At 44.3% G+C, this 27,960-nt stretch overlaps 1 protein-coding gene across 3 annotated transcripts in view; it reads left to right on the top strand.

Moving 5' to 3' along the window:
* The window catches only part of LOC124039842 (zinc finger protein 438-like), a 113,478-nt gene that overhangs the window by 58,573 nt on the left and 26,945 nt on the right, over nucleotides 1-27,960 (top strand). For 2 of the 3 annotated variants that reach the window (XM_046356299.1, XM_046356301.1), the window contains exon 2: nucleotides 16,760-16,835. The gene's annotated coding sequence lies outside the window, so the exon portion shown is untranslated. Of the gene's footprint in view, nucleotides 1-16,759; nucleotides 16,864-27,960 lie in introns of all 3 variants that reach the window. The other variant, XM_046356300.1, reaches the window with a different exon arrangement.

Below are 27,960 nucleotides of genomic sequence, written 5' to 3'. Positions count from 1 at the left end.
AAGCTAATCTCCCTCTACGGTTCCTCCTCTCCTCTGCTGATATAAATAGAGATCTCTTTCTCTTTTTTTCTCCCCATTTTCACACTGAAAAATAGCCAGGATGATGAGTTTGCTCTTACAATCAATTCTCTGCGTTAAGTCTCTCAAAAAAAGGTTACCTGTGGCAATAGAAACCCATGCAGTCACGTAACCCCAATCCTGCGCCTCCTGCCAATTTTCTATTCAACTAATTAAATAAATGGCTTCGGTCTGGAGAGTGAGCTGGATGAAATTTAAAAATATTGATGTTAATAGTGATGTGAGTTTACGGCGTTTGTTATGGGGAGCGACAGGCAGACAGGCAGGCTTGAAGCTCTGTTGAGGGATTAGAAGTGGCTGTGCCAACCAGGGGGTACCTTAATGATATTAGTAGTGATCTGGTTATTTATGAGGCTAAGTTATTCATGCCCTGTGCTGGCTATCCATCACAGCTTGAGCTGAGTGCTTTGACTGAAGCCAATTATAGTCCGGCTAAATACTGGCGGCCGCTATGAATCGGTACCTGAACATCTTAAAATCATGTGCTGTCTTCCCTACTAGGCCTATCACCCCTCTGCTCCTAGTGATGACCTTATGTACTGCAACGAGGGTGGTGTTCAGTAGGGCGGGAACGTTTTGAAACACAGTGAACCTGGAAGGTATTGCCAGAATGTTGGTCCGTTGGACTCCCTTTTCCTCTCCCTGTTTGAACTCCCCCCTCAAACTGCTGTTGACCTGGCTAACAGGCCTGCATCTGAGGGAGGGGGAGAGGGAAAGAAATTAAATTATTAGGCCTACGCAAACACACACCATGTAATCCATGTGTTGAGTCTCTGGGCTGCAGCGATGCTGTTGTTCCTTGGAGTTCCTTGCACCTATGGGATCTGATGTGGTCCAGAGTCTGATCTCAGGCCAGTCCTTAATGAGCCAAAGCTTAATCTGCCAGAACCGGACAGAATAAAAAGACACTGCTGCTAAAGTAAATCATCAGGATATATAAAATTGGCTATTTTTAATAGTTGATACTCCAGGCTCTCTGTCTGTTGGCATCATATCTAGAGAGGGCTTGGAAGCTGTCCTGATAGTACAGCCCCAGAGACTGAGCTCAGCTCTCTGGTCTCCATCTCTCGTCACCCTGCTTTCTTCTCTTCTATCCCACTCCTTGCGGGGTCGGGAAAAAATGATAGTCATTTTGTTTTCAGGGGAAAAGGAAAAGAGCATGTGCGCCTCGTATTACTAAGACTACTCATTCTCGTCATGACCAGAATGTGGGGCATCCTGCTCCGGCGTTTCTCTTACTCCTGCTACGTTAGGTTACTTCTATCCTTGCCTCAACTTTCTCTCTCTCGCTCTCTCTCTCTATACCCCTCCCTCTTTCTCCAGTGAGCTGTGCGGTGCCTCCTCAGATCTGTGGGGCTTGGAGAGTTCTCTCTCTGAGTCCTAGGGAACCATGAGGGTCTCTGTGGGATCAATTTAAAAGGGAAGCACTTGCCTCTCATCCTCCTCTCCTGGCCAGGCCCTCCTGGCTGATTGGATCTGCTCGCCAGGAATACACAGGCTTTTGATCTCTCCTTTTTAAAGTTTTCCCGAGCTCTCGGTCTTGTCTTCATAATTACAACAGGGTTTCTGTTCCACTTTACAGAGTATCTGTGTGGCCTGGGTTTGCACCTGTGTGAGACTGTTGTTTCAATCTTCTTAGTTTATTTTTGTACCAACCTATTGGGTGGTAAATCTTTAGTGAGTACTGCCATTTCTGTGAAGGGAAAAATAAAACACCTCCCCCTGGTTGACTCTTTAGGCAGCTTGCTTCTTCACAAACAGAACTGTATTCTGGTTAGAAGTGACTCGCAGCTCAAATGTATTATTCACACACAGTGGATATTTCTCATGTTGGTCACAAAGAGGAGAGCAAAGCTGATGGCTCCTGTGAGCACTCTCTCTGGTCCCTGGCTGAACTGCTGAAGTGTGTCTCTTTTGTAAGACATGAATTACCAGTGACCCTGATGTAAGAACAAGTCCAGCGACCAGGGACAGACTGTAGGCTTGTAGAGGGAGAATGCTGCAGGCTTCGCATTGCCCATCTCACAGGGAATTGAGATTGTGGTTTTGTGCCTACCCCAACCATGACAGGAGGACCCTATGGGCTCTGGTCAAAAGTAGTGCTACCCCAACCATGGCAGGAGGACCCTATGGGCTCTGGTCAAAAGTAGTGCTACCCCAACCATGGCAGGAGGACCCTATGGGCTCTGGTCAAAAGTAGTGCTGCCCAAACCATGGCAGGAGGACCCTATGGGCTCTGGTCAAAAGTAGTGCACCATAGAGAATAGGGTGCAATTTGGAACACACACATGCTCTTTTCAGTCACTATAGAGGGCCACCCTGCTTTATTTTCTCATGCAGTTGAAGTCAGAAGTTTTACATACATACACTTAGGTTGGAGTCATTAACTTGTTTTTCAACCACTTAGGACGTCTACTTTGTGCATGACACAAGTCATTTTCCAACAATTGTTTACAGACAGATTATTTCACTTATTCACTGTATCACGTGCTCAAACAGGTATATCTCACTGGTCACCCCCAAAGCCAATTCTTCCTTTGGCCGCCTTTCCTTCCAGTTCTCTACTGCCAATGACTGGAACGAACTGCAAATATCACTGAAGCTGGAGACTCATGTTTCCCTCACTGCACCTGTACATAGTCCATCTGTAAATAGCCCATCCAACTACCTTATCCCCATACTGTATTAATTTGTTTATTTATCTTGCTCCTTTGCACCCCAGTATCTCTGCTTGCACATTGATTCACATATATATATTTCTGCACATCTACCATTCCAGTGTTTTAATTGCTATTTTGTAATTACTTCGCCACCATGGCCTGTTTATTGGCTTACCTTCCTTATCCTACCTCATTTGCACACACTGTATATATACTTTTTTTTACTGTATTATTGACTGTATGTTGGTTTATTCCATGTTTAACTCTGTGTTGTCGTATGTGTTTCGAACTGCTTTGCTTTATCTTGGCCAGGCCGCAGTTGCAAATGAGAACTTGTTCTCAACTAGCCTACCTGGTTAAATAAAGGTGAAATAAATAAATAAAATTATAGGCACTTTAGTATTGCCAGCCTAATCTCGGAGTTGATAGGCTTGAAGTCATAAACAGCACTGTGCCTCAAGCTTTGCTAATAGCTGCTGGCAAACGCAGTAAAGTGCTGTTTGAACCAAACTTTACCTTACTGACCTTCCTGTCTTGAGATGTTGCTTCAATATATCCACATCATTTCCCTCCCTCATGATGCCATCTATTTTGTGAAGTGTACCAGTCCCTCCTGCAGCAAAGCACCCCCACAACATGATACTGGCACCCCCGTGCTTCACGGTTGGGATGGTGTTCTTTAGCTTTCAAGCCTCCCCCTTTTCCCTCCAAACATAACAATGGTCATAATGGCCAAACAGTTATATTCTTGTTTCATTAGACCAGAGGACAGTACTTTTTGGAGAAATATCTTTGTCCCCAGTTGCAAACCGTAGTCTGGCTTTTTATGGTGGTTTTGGAGCAGTGGCTTCTTCCTTGCTGAGTGGCATTTCAGGTTATGTCGATATTGGACTCGTTTTTACTGTGGATATATAGTGGGGCAAAAAAGTATTTAGTCAGCCACCAATTGTGCAAGTTCTCCCACTTAAAAATATGAGGCCTGTAATTTTCATCATAGGTACACTTCAACTATGACAGTCAAAATGATAAATTGTAGGACTTTTTTAATGAATTTATTTGCAAAATATGGTGGAAAATAAGTATTTGGTCAATAACAAAAGTTTATCCCTTTGTTGGCAATTACAGAGGTCAAACATTTTCTGTAAGTATTCACAAGGTTTTCACACACTGTTGCTGGTATTTTGGCCCATTCCTCCATGCAGATCTCCTCTAGAGCATTGATGTTTTGGGGCTGTTGCTGGGCAACACTGACTTTCAACTCACTCCAAAGATTTTCTATGGGGTTGAGATCTGGAGACTGGCTAGGCCACTCCAGGACCTTGAAATGCTTCTTACGAAGCCACTCATTCGTTGCCCGGGCGATGTGTTTGGGATCATTGTCATGCTGAAAGACCCAGCCACGTTTCATCTTCAATGCCCTTGCTGATGGAAGGAGGTTTTCACTCAAAATCTCATGATACATGGCCCCATTCATTCTTTCCTTTACACGGATCAGTCGTCCTGGTCCCTTTGCAGAAAAACAGCCCCAAAGCATGATGTTTCCACCCCCATGCTTCACAGTAGGTATGGTGTTCTTTGGATGCAATTCAGCATTCTTTGTCCTCCAAACACGACGAGTTGAGTTTTTACCAAAAAAAAAGTTATATTTTGGTGTCATATGGTCAGATGAAATTCTCCCAATCTTCTTCTGGATCATCCAAATGCTCTCTAGCAAACTTCAGACGGGACTGGACATGTACTGGCTTATGCAGGGGGACACGTCTGGCAATGCAGGATTTGAGTCCCTGGCAGCGTAGTGTGTTACTGATGGTAGGCTTTGTTACTTTGGTCCCAGTTTTCTGCAGGTCATTCATTAGGTCCCCCCGTGTGGTTCTGAGTTTTTTGCTCACCTTTCTAGTGATCATTTTGACCCCACGGGGTGAGATCTTGTGTGGAGCCCCAGATCGAGGGAGATTATCAGTGGTCTTGTATGTCTTCCATTTCCTAATAATTGCTCCCACAGTTTATTTATTCAAACCAAGCGGCTTACCTATTGCAGATTCAGTCTTCCCAGCCTGGTGCAGTTCTACAATTTTGTTTCTGGTGTCCTTTGACAGCTTTTTGGTCTTGGCCATAGTGGAGTTTGGAGTGTGACTGTTTGAGGTTGTGGACAGGTGTCTTTTATACTGATTACAAGTTCAAACAGGTGCCATTAATACAGGTAACGAGTGGAGGACAGATGAGCCTACAGGTCTGTGAGAGCAAGAAATCTAGCTTGTTTGTTGGTGAGCAAAATCTTATTTTCCACCATAATTTGCAAATAAATTCATTAAAAATCCTACAATGTGATTTTCTGGATTTTTTTCTCTCTCATTTTGTCTGTCATAGGTACACTTAAACTATGATGAAAATTACAGGCCACATCTTTCTAAGTGGGAGAACTTGCACAATTGGTGGCTGACTAAATACTTTTTTGCCCCACTGTAGATACTTTTGCTCCCGTTTCCTCCAGCATCTTTACAATGTCCTTTGCTGCTTTTCTGGGATTGATTTGCACTTTTCGCACCAAAGTACCTTCATCTCTAGGAGACAGAACGCGTTTCCTTCCCGAGCGCTATGACGGCTGCGTGGTCCCATGGTGTTTATACTTGCGTACCGTTATTTGTATAGATGAACGTGGTACCTTCAGGTGTTTGGAAATCGCTCCCAAGGATGAACCAGACTTGGCTGATTTCTCTTGATTTTCCCATGATGTCAAGCAGAGGCAGGCCTTGAAATACATCCACAGGTACACCTCCAATTGACTCAAATTGTCAATTAGCCTATCAGAAGCTATCAGAAGCTTCTAAAGCATGACATTTTCTGGAATTTTTTTATTTTAAAGGCACAGTCAACGTAGTGTATCTGAACTTCTGACCCACTGGAATTGTGATACAGTGAAATAATTCCTGTAAACAATTGTTGGGAAAATTACTGTATCGTACACAAAGTAGATGTCCTAACCGACTTGGTTGAAAAACGAGATTTAATGACTAAACTTCCGACTTCAACTGTACATTTTTCGCGAATGCACTTTTGTTAATTAAGTCATCACCCGTTTGGTGAAGTTGAAGTAGGCTGTGATTCGATGATAAATTAACAGGTATGCATTGATTATATGCAAAGCAGGACAAGCTAATTAACTTAGTAATATCATCAACCATGTGTAGTTAATTAGTGATTGTGAAGATTGATTTGTTTTTTAAATAATATTAGTTTAATGCTAGCTAGCAACTTACTTTGGCTCCTTGCAGCCACAAGGTCCTTTTGACACTGCACTCGCGTAATAGGTGTTCAGCCTGTCACACAGATTCCTCGTGGATTGCAATGTAATCGGCGTCCAAAAAGGTTGATTATTGACTGTTATGAAAGCTTGAAATGGGCCCTAATTAATCGGCCATGCAGATTTTAAACGTCCGACCTCTACTTGCTACATTGTAAGCTAATTTACTTGTGTGGCTGCTAGCCAAATAGCGTTGCACCTCTTGTTGTCATTGATGAAAATGATTTTACGCCGAATGTGTTGCACTAATGTATTTTGTGTGAAAACCTATCGTTGCACACCCCTTATTCTGTTGAAGCAAAAAAACACTGACTTTCAACTATATACGGTGCATTCGGAAAGTATTCAGACCCTTTTGACTTTTTTTTACGTTAGTCTTATTCTAAAATGGATTAAACAAATATATTCATCAGTCTACACACAATACCCCATCATGACAAAGCAAAAACAGGTTTTTAGATATTTTTTGCAAATGTATAAAAATGTCAAATGGAAATATCACACTTACATAAGTATTCAGACCCATGAATTAGTTATTTGTTGAATCACCGTTGGCAGCAATTACAGCCTCAAGTGTTCTTGTGTATGACACTATGTACTTGGCACACCTATATTTGGAGAGTTTCTCCCATTCTTCTCTGCAAATCCTCTCAAGCGCTGATATGTTGGATGAGCGTTGCTTCAGTTTTTTTTAGGTGTCTCCAGAAACATTCGATCTGGTTCAAGTCTGGGCTCTGGCTGGGCCACTCAAGGTCATTCCATTTAGAGACTTGTCTCGATGCCGCTCCTGTGTTGTCTTGGCTGTGTGTTTAGGGTTGTTGTCCTGTTGGAACTTTAACCTTCGCCCCAGTCTGAGGTCCTTAGCCCTCTGGAGAAGGATTTCATCATGGATCTCTCTGTACTTTTCTCCGTTCATCTTTCACTCGATCCTGACTAGTCTCCCAGTCCCTGCCTCTGAAAAACATCCCCACCTTTTGGCAATCTCCAAGTGGACTAAGGACTAACAAGTGTCTTTTACTGCTGAGTGGCTTCTGTCTGGAAACTCTAACATAAAGGCCTGTTTGGTGGAGTGCTGCAAAGATGGTTGTCCTTCTAGAAGGTTCTCCCATCTCCACAGAGGAACTCTGGAGCTCTGTCAGTGTGACCATCGGGTTCTTGGTCACCTCCCTGATCAAGGCCCTTCTCCCCTGATTTCTCAATTTAGCCGGGCAGCCAGTTCTAGAAATAATCTTGGTGGTTCCAAACGTCTTCCATTTAAGAATGATGGAGGCCACTGTGTTCTTAGGGACCTTCAATGCTGCAGACATTTTTTGGTACTTTTCCCCAGATCTGTGCCTAGTCACAATCTTTTCCTGGAGCTTTACGGACAATCCCTTCGATCTCATTGCTTGGTTTTTGCTCCGACACGCACTGTCAACTGTGGAACCTTTTATATAGACAATTGTGCGTGCCTTTCCAAATCATGTCCAGTTGAATTTACCAAAGGTGGACTCTAATCAAGTTGTAGATACATCTAAAGGATGATCAATGGAAACAGGATGCACCTGAGATTGAGTCTAATAGCAAAGGGTCTGAATACTTATGTAAATGTTTGCATGAGTCATTAAGAGATGATCTGTGCCTTGACTTGTTATGTTGCATCACTGAAAATGTCTGTTCACATACATAGGTTGACCCAAACAATACAAACATCTTCTGAGCATGACTCCTAATCTTTGGGAAGTTTTTGAAAAGGCCCTTCACTTGTAGTTTGGAATTCAGTTAATTCATTAGGACCATGATGTCCACTGTGAAGGCAAAATCAGCCAACCATTCTTTATCTTGCAGTTGAGGGAAATCATAACACATTTTCCTTTCATTTGAAAAATGAATGAATGAATTCAGCAATCTCTGAATTCAGGTCCCACACCCTTTTCAAGCACCTTAACCAAACTCAGCCATCTCTCATTTGTGTGTTAGGGGAGATCTGTATGACCTGTCTCTTCCAACAGTGAGACAAACTGCCTGTGGTTTAAAGATTTTGCTCTTATGAAGTTTACGACTGTAGTGACAGTATCCACAAGATGGCTCATTTTCAGAACACATTTACAGAGCACCTCTTGATGAATAATGCAAAGCATTATGCAAAGCATCATCTGGGTTCAGGTCACCTACTTGATATTGTACCCTTTTTCAAAAGGCCAATGTTTTTCCTGTCAAGTTTGGGCACCCATCAGTGGTCACACTGGATAACTTTTCCAAATTCAGTCCCAGCTTTGCCACACACTTATTAACCTACAATAAATCTTTCCCTGTGGTTGTGCTCGTCATTGACTGCACTGAAGCAAGCTCCAATCATTTCAGTCTGGGGTTATGTCTCGTAAGAATATCAACAACAGCGCAGTGTCATGTGCATCACTGCTCTCATCCAGGGCCAAGGAGAAATTGGTGAAATCCTTTACCTTGCCTTTCAACTTTTGTTCTATATTCTCTGCGATGTCCTCAACACACTGTTCATCTTGACAGGGAAACATATTCAAGCAGTTCTTTCTTGTCAGGGAAAAGTATTGCCTGCAGAGTCAATTAAACATTCTTAAATGAATTTGCCCTCAGCGAATGGCTTGCTGTTTTTAGTGGTACATAGCTCGCTCTCTCAATTCTGTTGTTTGCTGAATGCAGTTTTGTGAAAAGTCCTTGCTGCTTTTGCAACTGAGAAAGCAACTCATTCGATGCACTTGCCCTCTGCTCAGAAGACACATTCCTATATTTCTCTGCATGCTTCGTCTGGAAGTGTCGGGACACCCTACATTCATTGTCTACTTCCTTTTCTTTTAAATCTTTGAAAAAGTCATTTTTGCACAATTTGTATTTAGCTTCTATTTGTAACTGAAGTGTGTGTCAGCCTGTCAGTCGCGGTCTGTCCTTGTGCAGTTATTTTATACGTGCTTTCAAAATTTCCCACGAGCTTCGGGAGTTAAATTCAATACTTTACTATTACAAAGCTTTATGTGATCTGAGCATGATTCCGCAGGCCGTATTGTATCAGGTCACGGGCCGCATATGGCCCCCGGGCCGACCTTTGCCCATGCCTGGCCGAGTAGCTTCCCAAATGGTAATGATGGAATACATTTGAATTGTAACGTTAGTGAGGCACCATGATAGCCCAGTTCTTGCCAGTTGGATGGGTATTACCCATGAGCCAAGGCCACTAGCCCTCTATACACAAAGTTAGTTTGTTAACTTAGATATGAGTCTATTTAGTGAAGCACCCTGCTGTGTCAACAACAGAGCCCTTAGCCTCCTCCCTGGTGACATCACTGCCGTGCACTAATTGAGGTTTAATACTAGGGCACAGAGTGGAGGGGTGTAATTTTCCTCCCCTACCCGAAATAGAGATGGCAGCTTTTCATGTGGTCGAGGTTAATTTGGGATGCAGTGGTACGGTGCAGCTGTATGTGATTTTAAACAAACACCTTGCTCTTTGTTATTGTCTCCAACTTTTAGCGTGAGGGTTGAGGGGAATGGAAAGCAAGACCACCTGTCGATTGGTCACTTTGTTTTGTAATAAAAACAAAGACGAGGTGAAGTGTTCTTTGTTATAGCATAAAACTAACTAGACAGATATTGTGTGCCAAATGGCACCTCATTGCCTATTTAGGCCTAGTACGCTACTTTTGACCAGGGCGGGTAGGATTCAATTTGGGACCCAGCAAGAGTTTGGCCTTTACTCAGTTAACCAGTAGACATTTGTGAGTAAAATGGAACTGAAGTGAAAATGGTTTCAAGAGCTTTTCAATTCATTTAATCCATAAAACAAAAGGCTACCCATTTCCTCTGTCACCACCATCTAAAGAAACCTAATCACTTTGAATCCAAATCGACATATGTCATTGCCAATCCTTTGCCCTGCGGCTGAGTTGATGTTGAGTTTATAGGCTAGCAGAACGAGAGGCATCGATAGCCCTGTAGTATGTAGATAGAATGGCATTTGTGCGTCATTATAAATAACGCACGCACACACACAGCCTTAATGTGGCTAATGACATTCAACACGACCAGGAAAACGCACATCTCTCTGGCCGCTTGCTCTTCATCCCCGCTATATCAGGGCCTGTTTGAAGTGGAAAGCTTTAATCACAAATGTAAGGATTTACATTGCAAGAGGGTTGCTGATTACTGCCCAGATGTTCATGTGGAAGGAGGGAGGGTCCAATGTAAATGCCTGCCCACCTCTGTGGAGGGAAAATGAACCTGATAACAGCAATGGATTGTAGGTCAGGACAAAGTCAGAATCGCAGTTTTAACATAAGGTTTGGGTTTAGTTGAACATCTTGGTAGATATGCAGAAACATGCATAAAATGTGATGCCATAGAATATATTTAAAAAAACAGGCAGCATACCTTTTCGCCTCCTGTGTTGTACGTAGTAGTGTAGCAGCCTTGCTCCACTAGTACATACAGAGGTGTTTTAGTGCGTGAAAATTAGGGTAGCTGACAGAAGCATGCTCTGGTCATCATACTAAGCCTGAGGTTATATTTGAAAAGGTTTGTGGTTTTAGAGCTGACCCCTTAAACGGTTTCTCATCACAATGTCTCTCTCACACACACAGCAGAAGCCTCCTGGATCTCTGCTTGGCCAAAGCCTGTTAGCTCCAATTCTTACCGTCTGAGTTGATAATGCGGAGTGTCAGTCAGTTGACTTAAATCCACACAGATATTGGACTAGTTCCCTTTCAGTCGGTCACACGGTATACCGTACTATGGGGAGTCAACTACGAATCGTATTCACCTGAAGAAAAACTGAAATCGTGCCCAACAGGATGCCGAGCCCGGCTTTTCAAGCCCCCCCCTTCCTGGCTATAATTCCAGTACTCGAGTTAATTTCCTAAACTCTTTGCTCCTCAGTTCACCTGAAGTAAGAACATGACACGCAATTTTCAAGCACACAAAAGACTGCAAGATTCGGCTTGGACTTGGGTGTATGTTAGTGGGGAGAGAGTACTCGTTCCCTAGAAGTTGCAAATTTTGGGTCTGGGTATCGGTTTTTATTTGCTAAAGGCTACCTACTTTCTGGTTTGCTTGTGTAGCTAATTCTTCCTCGCTTGGTTTGGATTTGTGTTTGCTAAAAACTAGAGGTCAACTGATTTTTCTGATTTTTTTTTTTCAACGCCGTTAGCGATTTTATTGGAGGACCCAAAAAAGCCGATGCCGATTTTTATATATATTTGTAGTAATGACAATTACAACTATACTGAATGAAAAATTAACACTTATTTTATTTTAACTTAATATAATACATCAAAATCAATTTAGTCTCAAATAAATAATGAAACCTGTTCAATTTGGTTTAAATAATACAAAAACAAAGTGTTGGAGAAGAAAGTAAAAGTGCAATATGTGCCATGTAAAAAAAGCTCATGTTTAAGTTCCTTGCTCAGGACATGAGAACATATGAAAGCTGCTGGTTCCTTTTTTAACATGAGTCTTCAATATTCCCAGGTTAGAAGTTTTAGGTTTGTTGTTATTATAGTACTATTTCTCTCTATACCATTTGTATTTCATATAGCTTTCACTATTGGATGTTCTAATAGGAACTTTAGTATTGCCAGCCTAATCTCGGGAGTTGATAGGCTTGAAGTCATAAACAGTGCAATGCTTGAAGCATTGCGAAGAGCTGCTGGCAAATGCACAAATCTGCTGTTTGAATGAATGCTTATGAGCCTGCTGCTGCCTACCACTGCTCAGTCAGACTGCTCTATCAAATCATAGACTTAATTATAATATAATAACACACATAAATACGAGCATTAGGTCATTAATATGGTCAAATCCGTAAACTATCATTTCGAAAAAACAAAACGTTTATTCTTTCAGTGAAATACGGAACCGTTCTGTATTTTATCGAACGGATGGCATCCATAAGTCTAAATATTGCTCTTACATTGCACATCCTTCAATGTTATGTCATAATTACGTAAAATTCGGGCAAATTAGTTCACAACGAGCCAGGCGGCCCAAACTGTTGCATATACCCTGACTCTGTGTGCAATGAACGCAAGAGAAGTGACACAATTTCCCAAGTTTAATATTGCCTGCTAACATTAATTTCTTTTAACTAAATATGCAGGTTTAAAAATATACTTTTGCATTGATTTTAAGAAAGGCGCTGATGTTTATGGTTAGGTACACATTGATGCAACGACAGTGCTTTTTTTCGCGAATGCTCTTGTTAAATCACCGTTTGGCGAAGTAGGCTGTGATTCAATGATAAATTAACAGGAACTGTATCAATTATATGCAACACAGGACAAGCTAGATATACTAGCAATATCATCAACCATGTGTTGTTAACTAGTGATTATGTTAAGATTGTTTTTTTATAAGATACGTTTAATGCTATCTAGCACCTTACCTTGGCTCCTTGCTGCACTCGTATAACAGGTAGTCAGCCTGCCACGCAGTCTCCTCATGGAATGCAATGTAATTGGCCATGATCGGTGTCAAAAAATGCAGATTACCGATTGTTATGAACTTGAAATCGGCCATTCCGATTATTCGGTCGACCTCTAATTTCTGTTCTGCTTGTGGAGCTAGTGCTTCCTTGCTTGAGTAAGATGGCCAGTGGTAAGAGTAAGTTCAAAAAGGCTGACCAGCCATGTTTTAACCTCCGACCATGTCCTTGCTCATATGGTTTCACAATGAAAATTAAAGATACGAGTGTTGTCCTGTTTGCCTGGTGTGGAAATACTCGCAGGAAGCTTTGACTCGAACCAGTTCGTGTGACCATGGTCTCTTGCTGGGTTCACCTTCCATTGGAGTCGGGCTGACTTTGTGAGAAAGATTGGGGCTGCTAGTAAAGGGTCTTCCAGTGAAGCGACCTCTGTAATGGGGTTGTCTGAGGCAGGGAGAGCGCAACGGTGGTCAGCGTTAATTGGGGTATCATCCCAGCCGAGTGAGGCTCATTCCGATTTCTCTGGCAATGTTCAGAGTCGGGATTCCGAGGCAGCCTAAAGCCTTGGCTTTCGATTGCGGCTGGGGAGAGTGAACCATTGGTGGTTAATGCGCCTTTAATGGAGCTGTGTGGTAGGGCAGCAGATCACCTGGGGGTGGATTGGCTCTCTTCTCCCCCGCAGTGGAGTTCCTCTAGGTTTGGGGGAACGTATTTACCTGTCCCTGCAGCGGTGAAGCGTCGCTTACCCCTGTTTAAAGGTATTGCCGATGAGCTAAAAGTCCTGGGATCCCTCTGTCTGGTGATACGAGGTTATGGCGAGTTCATGAATGTGAAGGCTAATTCTAGCACATTGCTTCTGAATAAACAGTGTCGGTTCTTGGTGGATCGGCTGGACAAAGTGTACCAGGAGAGTGCAGTATCATCCAGGTGTGTGCATAATAAACACAGTTCCTACCCCACATTCAGACACAAGGTTGTCAAGAGTGGGGGATATGAAAACGAGCATTCCAACAAGAACAAAAATTAGCCCAGTCCTCAGGGTGGCGCTCTACACCTTCAGGAGATAATGTATAGGAGACTGGCAGTTTGACCTGTCCAATGGCGTGGCATTCGCAGTTTCACTATGGGTGATGACAGTGACCAAGGGTTTCGGTCTCTGCAGTTCGCTGTGGTCCCTTCTCCGTTTCGTGGCGTAATTACGCCAATTGTCCCCGAGGTCAAAGCCCAGGCTACTCGGGTGGTCCCATCTCACATGTACAGAGCGGTTACAATGTGTACTACTTAGTTCCCAAGAGCGATGGAATGTTTCGTCCCATCCTGGACTTGGGTGTTTTAAAAAAGCACATCAAGGTTTGCAAGTTCAAAATGTTCACACTAAGCCGGCGATTGGTTCATGTCCTTGCATATTTTCATGTGGCTACACATCTTCACCACAGAAGGTTTTGGAGGTTTAATTTCGAGGGTGTGGCTCAGCACATTTTCTATGGTAGTGGCACCGGAGTAGTGGCACCGGAGTATTGGCCTATCTGGACAATAACCTGGTCATAGTGGAGTCAAGGTAGCAGGTGGAACGCCACGCTGGTTTCCCATATTCAGTCTGGGGTTCAGAGTGAATCACAAGAAAATCACAAGACTCCCGCTCAGCACATTTAGTTTCTGGGTCTCTTTCTAGACTCTGTTCTAAATCAAGTTTTTGTCCCAGCAGAGGAGGGGGTTGCATTCCGGCTCTGTCTGGCACAATTTCAGCTGGGGCACTCTGTGCTTTTTTTGCTTGTGCCTGATGTTATTGGGTCTGATGGCCTCTGATAGCTGTGGTGCCTCTGAGACTTCTGCTGATATGTGTGTTTCGTGCTGGGTGAATGCTACGTGTCTTGACGCATCTCGCCGTTGTACCTAAGGGCATTGACTCCTTTGATGTACCCATGACTGCTGTTGCAGGGGGGTTCTCATGGGCCGGGTAGTGTCCCGCAGGCTGATCACAACACACATCCTTATTGGGATGGGGAGCGTTGGTTTTGGGCTACTGGGGTAGAGGGATTTGGTCAACAGCACAAAGGGCGCTACATATCAATTACCTAGAGCTATTGACTGCTAGCACTGAGGCGTTTCCTTCCGATGTTGGAGGGCCAGCATGTGTTGGTAAGGTCTGACAACTGGATGGTAGTGGCGTACATTAACAGGCACGGGGGGACGCGGTCTCTCTCCTAAAACTTAGCCAGTTATCTGCTCGTATGGAGCAGTGCTCATTTTTTGTTGTGCAGGGCAATGTATCTTTCTGGATCTCTCAATGTGGGAGCAGATCTAATTTCCATGAGTAGAGACTGCACCCCTCGGTGGTTGCCCAGGGGCCGATGTATATCTTTATGATTCGCGAGAACGCGTATTGTCGTCTGTTCTTCTCAATGAGGGATCTAGGCGCACCGTTGGGAACGGATGCGTTGGCGTATCAGTGGCCTCGAACCCTGCTCTATGCGTTTCCTCCGTGGGATCTAATTCAGGCCACCGTGGAAAGGGTCCGTCAGAAGGAGGGTCTGTTGTTGATTCTGGTGGCTCCCCATTGGCCCAGACAATCCTGTTTCCCGGAGATCATCCACATGGTTCCATGTCGTCGGGATCTGTTGTCCCAGGCACACAGGAGAGTTTAGCACCGACGACCGCAGATAGGGGATCTGGGGGTTTGGCCCTTTGAAAAGTTGAATTTGATGGATTTACCCTCAAACGTGATTACGACTATATACGACTATATAGTTTGCATGTGCGCCCTTTCCGAGAGGGATGTATACATATAAGTGGAGTGCATTTCAGGGTTAGTGTCAGGTTAAGAGTTTCTCCTTTTCAGAGTTCTTTGGTGGACATTTTGATGTTCTTGCAAGAGCTTTTTGAGCAGGGCCCTTCTTTTTTCCACATTGACGGTTTATATGGCAGCCATCTCGGCGTATCATGTAGGGATTGACGGCTCTACCCTGGGGTCTCATCCTCTGGTGGGTGTGGTTCCTGAAAGGCGTAAGTCGGCTCAGATCAATGTCTTAAGTCTATGGCACTGATGTGGGACCTGGTTTTGGTCCTGGGCGTCATGTGTGAGCCTCCGTTTTAACCATTGTACTTGACCTGATACCTCGTTCTTTCAGGGAACAGTAGCTATATTCATAACTGTATGCTCACTCACTCACACGCTCTCTCTCATGCTCTGTCTCTCTCTCTCTGGAAAGAACATGCATATTACTGTGGGACATTCAAGGACTTTCTGTACTGTGGTTGTATTCTGATATTCTGACTCATTACAGCACTGTTGTTTATATATAGGGGCGGTTTCCTGGACACACACTAAGACTAGTCTTGGACTGCGAAACACTTTTAATTGAGATTCTCCATTGATCTTGCTTTTAAATCCAGGATGAGGCTCTGTATGTTTAGTGTTCCTCTTCTATTTACATATGCTGCATATGGGTTACTTAAGCATTTATTTAGACTAATCTTTGTAAAGTAGAATTAAAGCTGCTTTGCCCAGATGAGTCACTATATGTTGTAAATTAAAACAAGTATTTAAGACTGCAGAAGAACAGAGGCAGCATTCCAAAGTTGCGTGTCCACCCTTCTCATCCTCTATAATTCATCCTGACATCTAGAGCCATTATTCTATGAATATGCACTGAAAACACTGCTCTGCACTTGTGTGTGCGCGTTACCGTTACTCTGAAACAATGGAGGTGTCAGGGGGAATTCTCTCTCCTGTGGCAGAGTACTCCGAGAGCTTAGTGATGTACCCAGGGTTTTGCTGAGTTGCAGGTGAATGATTGTGTCTTGAGGTTTTTCTCTTATTTTCCCTCCCTTGTCTTTTTCCCCTTTTCTTCCCCCTCCTGCTTTTCACTCTTGAGGCGTTTTTAACAAGGTTGTTGGAAGAGGATAAGGCGTGTTAAATGAATAATTTACACACTGGAGCACTCTTTCTTTATTTAATATAGAGCCTAACAGGGTGGCTGGGGGTCCCCAACCACCCGCCTGGCTGACCTGGTACGCTAAACGAGGCGTCGCTCTGGCTAAATGTAGTGGCAGGGCAGCAGGCCTTTAGTTTGTGTGTGTGTGTGTGTGTGTGTGTGTGTGTGTGTGTGTGTGTGTGTGTGTGTGTGTGTGTGTGTGTGTGTGTGTGTGTGTGTGTGTGTGTGTGTGTGTGTGTGTGTGTGTGTGTGTGTGTGTGTGTGGGGGGGGGATAAATGTGATTTTACAGTTGTATATTTAGTTTCGTTCATTCAGCACAGTATACTCAGTTGTCTTGTTGTGTTTGTGTTCCAGGGGGCCGTGGAGAGGGTCAGGGAGAGGATCAGACCCCTGTCACTGTCGCTGGGAGAGAGGAGGTGCCACAACAGAGGTAGGAAGAGGAGGGAACAAGCCCATTGGTAATAATAATAAAAGCTTCTCTAGGCATCACAAAGATATGTCTACATCTTTATGTCCAACAAGCACTGTTTGGTCACGTAAAATAACTAGGTCTACCTGAAGACGGAGAAACCCCTAAAAGTGTACCATACCTCTTCATGTTCAGGGCAGGGATAAGTGTTCCTCTACTCTCCTCATCATGTCCTGTTTACACAGACAGCCAGAGCAAAAGAGTGCCAAATGAACCGTCCACATCTCCTCTTCTGTGTGATCCTCCTCTCTCCTTCTCACAGGAGAGTCAATTCCCTCAGCTATCATTGACCTCGTTCTAAACATAGATAATCTAACTCAGCCATCACATCTTTCACCATCTCCCATTTTCTTTTTTTTCATCAATGCCTTACTGTAATGGCTGAAAGGACTGGATTAGTTTATCCTGAATGGCTTTCACCCGTCCTGCTGTGACAGGTCAGTGTTCATGGAGGAAAGGTCACAAGGAAAGGAAGCTAGCTGCCTCTATTGAGACAAAGCCACTGTCTTCCCTCTGCCTTATGCCTGCTCCCCATTCCTCTCTTAAGCCTAGTACAGTCCGTTCCGGTCTTTCTAACCTAGCGCAGCGCTTACCCCCCCCCCCCATAAAGCTAGCTGGTGAGGGTAAGGTTGTGTCTGTCTATCTGTGTGTTTGTGGTTAATTTAACAGCATCACTGAAGGTAACTACAGTAATTATCCAGGGTTCCCTTTGATCTTGCCAGACAATGTTTCCCAGGTTCTAATGCCCATCAAAGACTCTGGAGCAGCTGCTCAATTAGTGCAGTAACCTTTTCTAACTTTGTGTGAGAAGGGGAGAGCGAGAGAGACAGGCTTTCACCTTTCCCTCCCTATGAGCACTGTGTTTTTCATTTCAGTGCTAACTAACCAGACCTGGGTTTAAGTGGTATTTGATTTATATTCCTATTTTTAGCTTTTTTCTGAACTATTCCATTTGTTCCATTGCACCAGACAAGCTCAAACAAGAACAGTTAAAGTATTTGAAAGATCTCTAATACAATTTGAACACAGTTTTTTTTGAGTGTCATTCTTCAGCACTAACGGACAGAATTGCTCTCATTCAGTTAGTACGTTCAGTATGCATTAATGCACAGGCACAAACACGCGCACACGCATGCACAAACAGGAGGCGGCTGCGTTGTCTGTGAAGGCTGTGTGGGCTGTTTCTGGGTTTTTTATAGTGTGTGTGTGTTCATGTGTTTGCAAATGATTGCATGTCTGTCTTTGTTAGTGTATGGAATTTGAGCTAAGCTTTCATCTGTAAACAGGTGCTGAAACAGAGCCACAAGACCCATTTTTGTACTAGTGTGATGCCCTATATAATAAGTACTAATACTCCAGGCTACTCGATGTAAAGTAAGAGAATGTTGCCTTAACTTGAGGTGACCTGCTTTTAGAAACTTCACATCACCTCTTAGAGGAGGAGAACCTGTGGGATGATCTGCATATTCCTTTGATCTCAGGGAGCAGTCATCATTAAAGAAGAGAGGACCCGAGTCAGGGTGCCTCTTACTTTAGCCCCTCTGCTACCTGTACCTGGTGCATCTAGCACTACCACACCCCCACCGAAAGATCACCCTTCTCTGAAGCATGAAGCTGCCCTTCATTTCAAACAGCTCCTTGAGGTGCCTTGGTGTAGTCAAAGCCAATGCCACTCTGTCCTTCACCACCCAGTCTGCTGATAGAGGTACACTGCCCTTGGATTGAGGGATGTTAATTTCTCCTCCCATCCTCTCTGTTTATTGGTCTCTCTGTTCCTCACGTCCCTGAACCTGCTTGTGGGAGAGAGAGAGACTTTCTTTAATGATACATTTTCATTGCATTAACCTCACCAACCCCTTAAAAAAAGGCTGCATACTCAGTTTACCCTCTACCCACGATACAAAACAACAATATCCCAATAACCAAAACCTCACCCCTTCTACAACCGTATATCATGAAAACTATTAATTTAAACAGAGTCTGAAGGTAGACCCTTGTGCAAGGTTGTGACCCACTTCCTCAACCTAAAACATTTCCTGGGTGAGAGGACACCATAACCCTCATTTTTCACAGTGTTGTACTGATCTTACAAACTTTCCCAGATCGCAAAAAAAAAGCTTTAAAGATTAACCTTATTTTCCCCTTAGTCTCATTCAGGAAACTTGACAGTTCACTCACTGTGTACTTTGACCCCTCTGCCTGACTGGCTGTCAGTTCTGGACCCATTGAGGAGGAGTCTGAAAAGAAAGCTTTCCTTTACCGTCCTCCTCCTCAGACTCACCTTCCTCGTCTCCATCTCCTAATCTGACCACTTGCCCTTGGGGTATATATGTACGGTCACTGGGACTGTTCCTTGGTGTCTTTGACCACACCAGCCTCTCACCTCCCACCTCCTTTCTTCTCACACTTTTTCCTCTTCCACATGACACCCTCCTCCACCCCCCTAGTCGCTTACTCTCCTCATCCACTAGCATAGCCTGACTAGGCCCAGTCTCATCTACACCACCATCTATAGCATGACTAAGCCCAGCCTCTGCTGCCTGCGCCTCATGGCCCCCTTGACCTTCATTTCCCCAACTGGTGCTTGTACCCTCACCTTGTCTACGGCCTTAATGTGGGCACTGCTGCTCCCGAGTGGCACTGCGGTCTACGGCACTGCAGATTGTGATAATAAAATAGCGCAGGAGTAGAAGGTTGACGTTCTATGTGTCCCCAACCGATTGTGTTTTTTTTGTTCAATTATTTGCCTTGGTTGTAACTGAATTTTTAACTTATTTTGTACATAATGTTGCCGCTACAGTCTCTTATGGCCCTAAAATAACTTCTGGACACCAGGAGAGTGAATACTCACCACGGACTGGCAGAATCCTTTTTTTCCTTTAACTTCTTGGGGCAGTATTTTCACGTTAATTTGCATGCCCAAATTAAACTGTCTGCTACTCATCCCCAGAAGATAAGATATGCATATGGTTAGTATTAGATTTTGATAGAAAACACTCTGAAGTTTCTAAAACTGTTTGAATCATGTATGTGAGTATAACAGAATTTATATAGCAGGCGAAACCCAGAGGATAAAACTTTCAGATTTTTCTTTTTTTTGAGGTCACTCTCGTTTCAATGGATTTTCATTGGGAATCCAGATTTCGAAGGGACTTGCTTGCAGTTCCTACCGCTTCCACTAGAGGTCACCAGTCTTTAGAAATTTGTTGAGGTTATTCCTTTGTGTAATGAAGAAGTAGCCCTGTTCAAAACGAGGGTCACTTGAAGTGTACTGTTTGTTAGAGGTGCGTGACCAGAAAGGTAGCGTCAGTTTGTTTTCTTCATGTATTGAACACAGATCATTCCGTCTTCAATTTTATCGATTATTTACTTTTAAAAAATACCTAAAGTTGTATTACAAAAGTAGTTTGAAATGTTTTGGGAAGTTTACAGGTAACTTTTGAGATATTTTGTAGCAAGTTGGGACCGGTGTTTTTCTGGATCAAACGTGCCAAATAAATTGATATTTTGGATACAAATCAACGGAATTAATCGAACAAAAGGACCATTTATGATGTTTATGGGACATATTGGAGTGCCAACAGAAGAAGCTCATCAAAGGTAAGGCATGATTTATATATATATATTTTTGTGTCACGCCTGCAGGGTTGAAATATGTTTTTCTCTTTTGTTTACGGAGGTGCTATCCTCAGATAATAGCATCGTTTGCTATCGCCGAAAATACTTTTTGAAATCTGACATGTTGTCTGGATTCACAACACGTGTAGTTTTAATTTGGTATCTTAAATATGTTATTTCATGAAAGTTTGATTTTTATAGTAATTTCTTTGAATTTGGCGCTCTGCATTTTCACTAGCGTCCCAACAGCTAGCCAACAGCTAGCCAACGTCTACCGAATAGACTCACAACCCGGTCGCATTCACAGGTAGTATCACATTTTCATTTCATTTCATTACAGTACAACGGTTTGAGTTGTTTGATCGTAGCTAGCTACATAGCTAGCTACATAGCCGTCTTTGTATCAAAGATAATTGTGTAGTCTAGAGCGATTTTCTAGGTTAGCTAGCCAGCTATTGTCGTTCTTTTAACGTAACGTAAACAACACTGCTAGCTAGCCAGCTAGCCCCTGAATAGCAGCACTGTCGAAACTATTACACTCAACGGAACGACTTGATTAGTGTAGTGTCAACAACGCACCCACTGCCAGCTAGCCTACTTCAGCAGTACTGTATCATTTTAATCATTTTAGTCAATAAGATTCTTGCTACGTAAGCTTAACTTTCTGAACATTCGAGACGTGTAGTCCACTTGTCATTCCAATCTCCTTTGCATTAGCGTAGCCTCTTCTGTAGCCTGTCAACTATGTGTCTGTCTATCCCTGTTCTCTCCTCTCTGCACAGACCATACAAATGCTCCACACCGCGTGGCCGCGGCCACCCTAATCTGGTGGTCCCAGCGCGCACGACCCACGTGGAGTTCCAGGTCTCCGGTAGCCTCTGGAACTGCCGATCTGCGGCCAGCAAGGCAGAGTTCATCTCAGCCTATGCCTCCCTCCAGTCCCTCGACTTCTTGGCACTGACGGAAACATGGATCACCACAGACAACACTGCTACTCCTACTGCTCTCTCTTCGTCCGCCCACGTGTTCTGGTCAGCGGGGTGGTGGCGCCGGGATCCTCATCTCTCCCAAGTGGTCATTCTCTCTTTCTCCCCTTACCCATCTGTCTATCGCCTCCTTTGAATTCCATGCTGTCACAGTTACCAGCCTTTTCAAGCTTAACATCCTTATCATTTATCGCCCTCCAGGTTCCCTCGGAGAGTTCATCAATGAGCTTGATGCCTTGATAAGCTCCTTTCCTGAGGACGGCTCACCTCTCACAGTTCTGGGCGACTTTAACCTCCCCACGTCTACCTTTGACTCATTCCTCTCTGCCTCCTTCTTTCCACTCCTCTCCTCTTTTGACCTCACCCTCTCACCTTCCCCCTACTCACAAGGCAGGCAATACGCTCGACCTCATCTTTACTAGATGCTGTTCTTCCACTAACCTCATTGCAACTCCCCCTCCAAGTCTCCGACCACTACCTTGTATCCTTTTCCCTCTCGCTCTCATCCAACACCTCCCACACTGCCCCTACTCGGATGGTATCGCGCCGTCCCAACCTTCGCTCTCTCTCCCCCGCTACTCTCTCCTCTTCCATCCTATCATCTCTTCCCTCTGCTCAAACCTTCTCCAACCTATCTCCTGATTCTGCCTCCTCAACCCTCCCTCCTCCCTCTGCATCCTTTGACTCTCTTGTCCCCTATCCTCCAGGCCGGCTCGGTCCTCCCCTCCCGCTCCGTGGCTCGATGACTCAACAACCTGCCCGCCCCTGCGGACCTGGCCCTATCCATTTTCCTCCTCTGTCTCTCTCCAGACCATCTTTAACCCTAGGAAGCTCTTTGCCACCTTCTCTCCCTCACCTCTGCAGATGCTCAGGTCACGACATCCGATCCCGTTTGCTAAGTCAAACGACACCGCTGGTTCTGCTCACACTGCCCTACCCTGTGCTCTGACCTCTTTCTCCCTCTCTCTCCAGATGAAATCTCGCGTCTTGTGACGGCCGGCCGCCCAACAACCTGCCCGCTTGACCCTATCCCCTCCTCTCTTCTCCAGACCATTTCCGGAGACCTTCTCCCTCACCTCGCTCATCAACTCATCCCTGACCGCTGGCACGTCCCTTCCGTCTTCAAGAGAGCGAGAGTTGCACCCCTTCTGAAAAAACCTACACTCGATCCCTCCGATGTCAACAATTACAGACCAGTATCCCTTCTTTCTTTTCTCTCCAAAACTCTTGAACGTGCCGTCCTTGGCCAGCTCTCCCGCTATCTCTCTCTGAATGACCTTCTTGATCCAAATCAGTCAGGTTTCAAGACTAGTCATTCAACTGAGACTGCTCTCCTCTGTATCACGGAGGCGCTCCGCACTGCTAAAGCTAACTCTCTCTCCTCTGCTCTCATCCTTCTAGATCTATCGGCTGCCTTCGATACTGTGAACCATCAGATCCTCCTCTCCACCCTCTCCGAGTTGGGCATCTCCGGCGTGGCCCACGCTTGGATTGCGTCCTACCTGACAGGTCGCTCCTACCAGGTGGCGTGGCGAGAATCTGTCTCCTCACCACGCGCTCTCACCACTGGTGTCCCCAGGGCTCTGTTCTAGGCCCTCTCCTATTCTCGCTATACACCAAGTCACTTGGCTCTGTCATAACCTCACATGGTCTCTCCTATCATTGCTATGCAGACGACACACAATTAATCTTCTCCTTTCCCCCTTCTGATGACCAGGTGGCGAATCGCATCTCTGCATGTCTGGCAGACATATCAGTGTGGATGACGGATCACCACCTCAAGCTGAACCTCGGCAAGACGGAGCTGCTCTTCCTCCCGGGGGAAGGACTGCCTGTTCCATGATTTCGCCATCACGGTTGACAACTCCATTGTGTCCTCCTCCCAAAGCGCTAAGAACGTTGGCGTGATCCTGGACAACACCCTGTCGTTCTCAACCAACATCAAGGCGGTGGCCCGTTCCTGTAGGTTCATGCTCTACAACATCCGCAGAGTACGACCCTGCCTCACACAGGAAGCGGCGCAGGTCCTAATCCAGGCACTTGTCATCTCCCGTCTGGATTACTGCAACTCGCTGTTGGCTGGGCTCCCTGCCTGTGCCATTAAACCCCTTCAACTCATCCAGAACGCCGCAGCCCGGCTGGTGTTCAACCTTCCCAAGTTCTCTCACGTCACCCCGCTCCTCCGTTCTCTCCACTGGCTTCCAGTTGAAGCTCGCATCCGCTACAAGACCATGGTGCTTGCCTACAGAGCTGTGAGGGGAACGGCACCTCAGTACCTCCAGGCTCTGATCAGGCCCTACACCCAAACAAGGGCACTGCGTTCATCCACCTCTGGCCTGCTCGCCTCCCTACCACTGAGGATGTACAGCTCCCACTCAGCCCAGTCAAAACTGTTCGCTGCTCTGGCCCCCCCAATGGTGGAACAAACTCCCTCACGACACCAGGACAGCAGAGTCAATCACCACCTTCCGGAGACACCTGAAACCCCACCTCTTTAAGGAATACCTAGGATAGGATAAGTATTCCCTCTCACCCCCCCCCTTTAAGATTTAGATGCACTATTGTAAAGTGACTGTTCCACTGGATGTCATAAGGTGAATGCAGCCATTTGTAAGTCGCTCTGGATAAGAGCGTCTGCTAAATGACTTAAATGTAAATGTAAATCAACATACAGCTGGCTGGTTATACTCACTACAAGCAAGCGTGAACAGCGGTGTCTGGTAAGACGAGGGGCGGTGGACTATGTATTTTTGTAAATAACAGCTGGTGAACGATGTCTCAAACTATTGCCCACCTGAGGTGTAGAGTATCTCGTGATAAGCCTTAGACCACCAAATCTACCTAGAGTTTTCATCTGTATTTTTCGTAGCTGTTTTACATACCACCACAAGTGGTGTCGTTTTACTGTGGATATAGATATTTTTGTACCGGTTTCCTCCAGCATCTTCATAAGTTCCTTTGCTGTCGTTCTGGGATTGATTTGCACTGAATCTGTCTCCTTCCTGAGCGGTATGATGGCTGCGTGGTCCCATGGTGTTTATACTGGCGTACTATTATTTGTACAGATGAACGTGGTACCGTCAGGCATTTGGAAATTGCTCCCAAGGATGAACCAGACTTGTGGAGGTCTACAATTTTTCTTGGCTGATTTGTTTTGATTTTCCCATGATGTCACGCAAAGAGGCACTGAGTTGGAAGGCAGGTCTTGAAATACATCCACAGGTACACCTCAAATTATATCAAGCCTATGCTTCTAAAGCCATGGCAACATTTTCTGCCCTGTTTAAAGGTACAGTAACCAGTATTAAACTGCACCAGCTGTCTGTAGACCGGGAGAACCCTACTGCATTGTTTGTTAAGGGTTCTAAGTGTATGTAAAGGTAATGCATTTCACTGCCACTTTAAGGTCTACGGAACATGTTGTATTCAGTCAAAGCTTCAATACGACATGTGACTAATAACATTTTATTTAATTGTTTGGTCAATAGGCTGTTGGCACTCGTGCCGTCAGGGTATTTGCCTTCTCAGTGCTTGAAGCGTCACTATAGTCACTAAATCCAGGATTTATCACAACCGGATGTGATTGGGAGTCCCATAGGGCGGCGCACAACTGGCCCAGCATCGTCCGGGTTTGGCTGGTGTAGGCCGTCATTGTGAAAAAATAATTTGTTCTTAACTGACTTGCCTAGTTAAATAAAGGTTACATTGTTTTATTTATTATGCCCCAAATCACCACACTCAAAACACTGCAGACTGTCTGTGCTAGCAAACTCAGCGTAGAGTCTCCCATGCCCAAATTTAACCTGTTGCGACGAGCAATCCCATATCCGGGAGCGTAATTATAGCCTCAAGCTCATTACCATAACGCAACGTTAACTATTCATGAAAATCGCAAATGAAATGAAATAAATATATTGGCTCACAAGCTTAGCCTTTTGTTAACCTGTTACTCCTACCCCCTACTTTTTCGAACATTCTGTTAAAAGTCGCGCAACATTTCGGCGCCCTGCTACTCATGCCAGGAATATAGTATATGCATATGATTAGTATGTGTGGATAGAAAACACTCAGACGTTTATAAAACTGGTTAAATCACGGCTGTGACTATAACAGAACATACGTTTCATCGAAAAGCGCAGGAAAATCTGATCACTGAAAATGCGAAAATATATTCATGCGCCACTAGAACCCATTGTTGAATGTGAACCACATTAAATGGGGCCGAGGTTGCAATACCTACAGCTTCCACACGATGTCAACAGTCTTGTCATTTGCCTACGATTTGTTTCTTGGTCAAACAGACACAAGGTAGCGCCTTTCTTTCCGGTCTCCGACCGGATATTTTCGTTGAGATTTACCCGGACATTATTTCCAGACGTACAGTTATAGAATATACATCGCCTCGTGATCAATTTGATCGCTTATTAACGTTTACTAATACCTAAAGTTGCATTACAAAAGTATTTTGTGAAATTTTATCGTCAACTTTTTTAATAAAATAAATGAGGTTACGTTATAAGACGCTATTTTATTCCGTTGATCACACAGTCTTCATAGATCGATATCTAGGCTATATATGGACCGATTTAATCGGAAAAAAAGACCCAGTAGTGATTATGGGAGTATCTAGGAGTGCCAACAAAGAAGATGGTCAAAGGTAATGAATGTTTGATATTTTATTTGTGCGTTTTGTGTAGCGCCGACTATGCTAATTATTTTGTTTACGTCCCCTGCAGGTCTTTTGGGGTGTTACATGCTATCAGATAATAGCTTCTCATGCTTTCGCCAAAAAGCATTTTAAAAATCTGACTTGTTGCCTGGATTCACAACGAGTATAGCTTTAATTCTGTACCCTGCATGTGTATTTTAATGAACGTTTGAGTTTTAACGAGTGCTATTAGCATTTAGCGTAGCGCATTTGCATTTCCAGATGTCTAGATGGGAAGCCTGCGTGTCGGGTAGGAGCAAGAGGTTAACAACACTGTCATCTCAAATTTTCAAAAAATGCTTTTCAACCATAGCTACACAAGCATTTGTGTAAGAGTATTGATAGCTAGCATAGCATTAAGCCTAGCATTCAGCAGGCAACATTTTCACAAAAACAAGAAAAGCATTCAAATAAAATCATTTACCTTTGAAGAACTTCGGATGTTTTCAATGAGGAGACTCAGTTAGATATAGATAATATTTGTGTAGGAGAAATCGCTCCGTTTTGTTCATCACGTTTGGCTAAGAAAAACCCCCCGAAAATTCAGTCATTACAACGCAAACTTTTTTCCAAATTAACTCCATAATATCGACAGAAACATGGCAAACGTTGTTTAGAATCAATCCTCAAGGTGTTTTTCACATATCTATTCGATGATAAATCACTCGTTGCAGTTTGGTTTCTCCTCTGTTCAAAATGGAAAAATGCACGCACCTGGAGATTATGTAATAGTTTCAACGGAGGACACAGAGCGGACACCTGGTAAATGTAGTCTCTTTATGGTCAATTTTCCAATGATATGCCTACAAATACGTCACAATGCTGCAAACACCTTGGGGAAACGACAAAGTGTAGGCTCATTCCTTGCGCATTCACAGCCACATAAGGAGACATTGGAACACAGTGCCTCCAAAATCTGGCTCACTTCCTGTATGAAATTTAATCTTGGTTTCACCTGTAGCATTGGTTCTGTGGTTCTGTGTCCAAAAATGAAATACTGCCCCCAGAGGTTCAAGAGGTTAAAATGCACATATAACTGTTCATTGTTGTTCAGAAATATCAACACTTGCCTATGGATTGAAACAACAAATATTCCACTAGCAATCAGCCTGCAGTCAACTCTTTTCATGAACACAACCACCGCTTCTGTATAAATTCAGCTCCTACCTGTTCACCGACTGTGAGGTGAGAGAGCTCCCCCTCAAACTTCAGTTGACCTGGCTGGCAGGCCTGCATCTGAGGTGTTGGAATGCTATAGATCCAGTGACACTTTCCTTTAGCTAGCTCCCCCTGATCTCAACAACCCCTTCCCGGCTCACTTCCTGTAAGGCAATCCTACATCAGAGAGATGATGGAGAACTTCCCCACCTCGCTGACTGCACCCCATGTTCTACCATTTAATCTGTGTAGTGTACACAGTAAATAGCGCCTAAAATTAGATGGCCACAAGATTCCTTTCATCCTAGCGTTGTTTTCCTTCCATCCTAGCGTTCCTAGCTGTTTCGCGATGTGTTATTGGTTGTGTTCTGTAGCATGATCATTAATGTGGGAATGGAGAAGCAGGTGTTTTCTTAGTGTCCCTCAAGGTTGCCACAGCATCACTTTCCCCCACTGGGGGAGAACTTAATTAAAGTAGTTTGTGAGCCAGTACTAGAGGAGAGGTTGTGTATATTTCTCTCTCTCTCTGTGTGTGTGAGAAAGGGAAAGCCTACTTGGTAAGGAGAGCAGCACATCACTTGTTACTGCCCTTCCATCTTGTGCTTTCTACTCTTTC

The sequence above is a fragment of the Oncorhynchus gorbuscha genome, linkage group LG07 (genome assembly GCF_021184085.1).
Source record: "Oncorhynchus gorbuscha isolate QuinsamMale2020 ecotype Even-year linkage group LG07, OgorEven_v1.0, whole genome shotgun sequence".
NCBI lineage: Eukaryota > Metazoa > Chordata > Actinopteri > Salmoniformes > Salmonidae > Oncorhynchus > Oncorhynchus gorbuscha.
The sequence above is the reverse complement of the archived record's forward strand: the minus strand, read 5'-3'. Positions and strand labels throughout refer to the sequence as shown.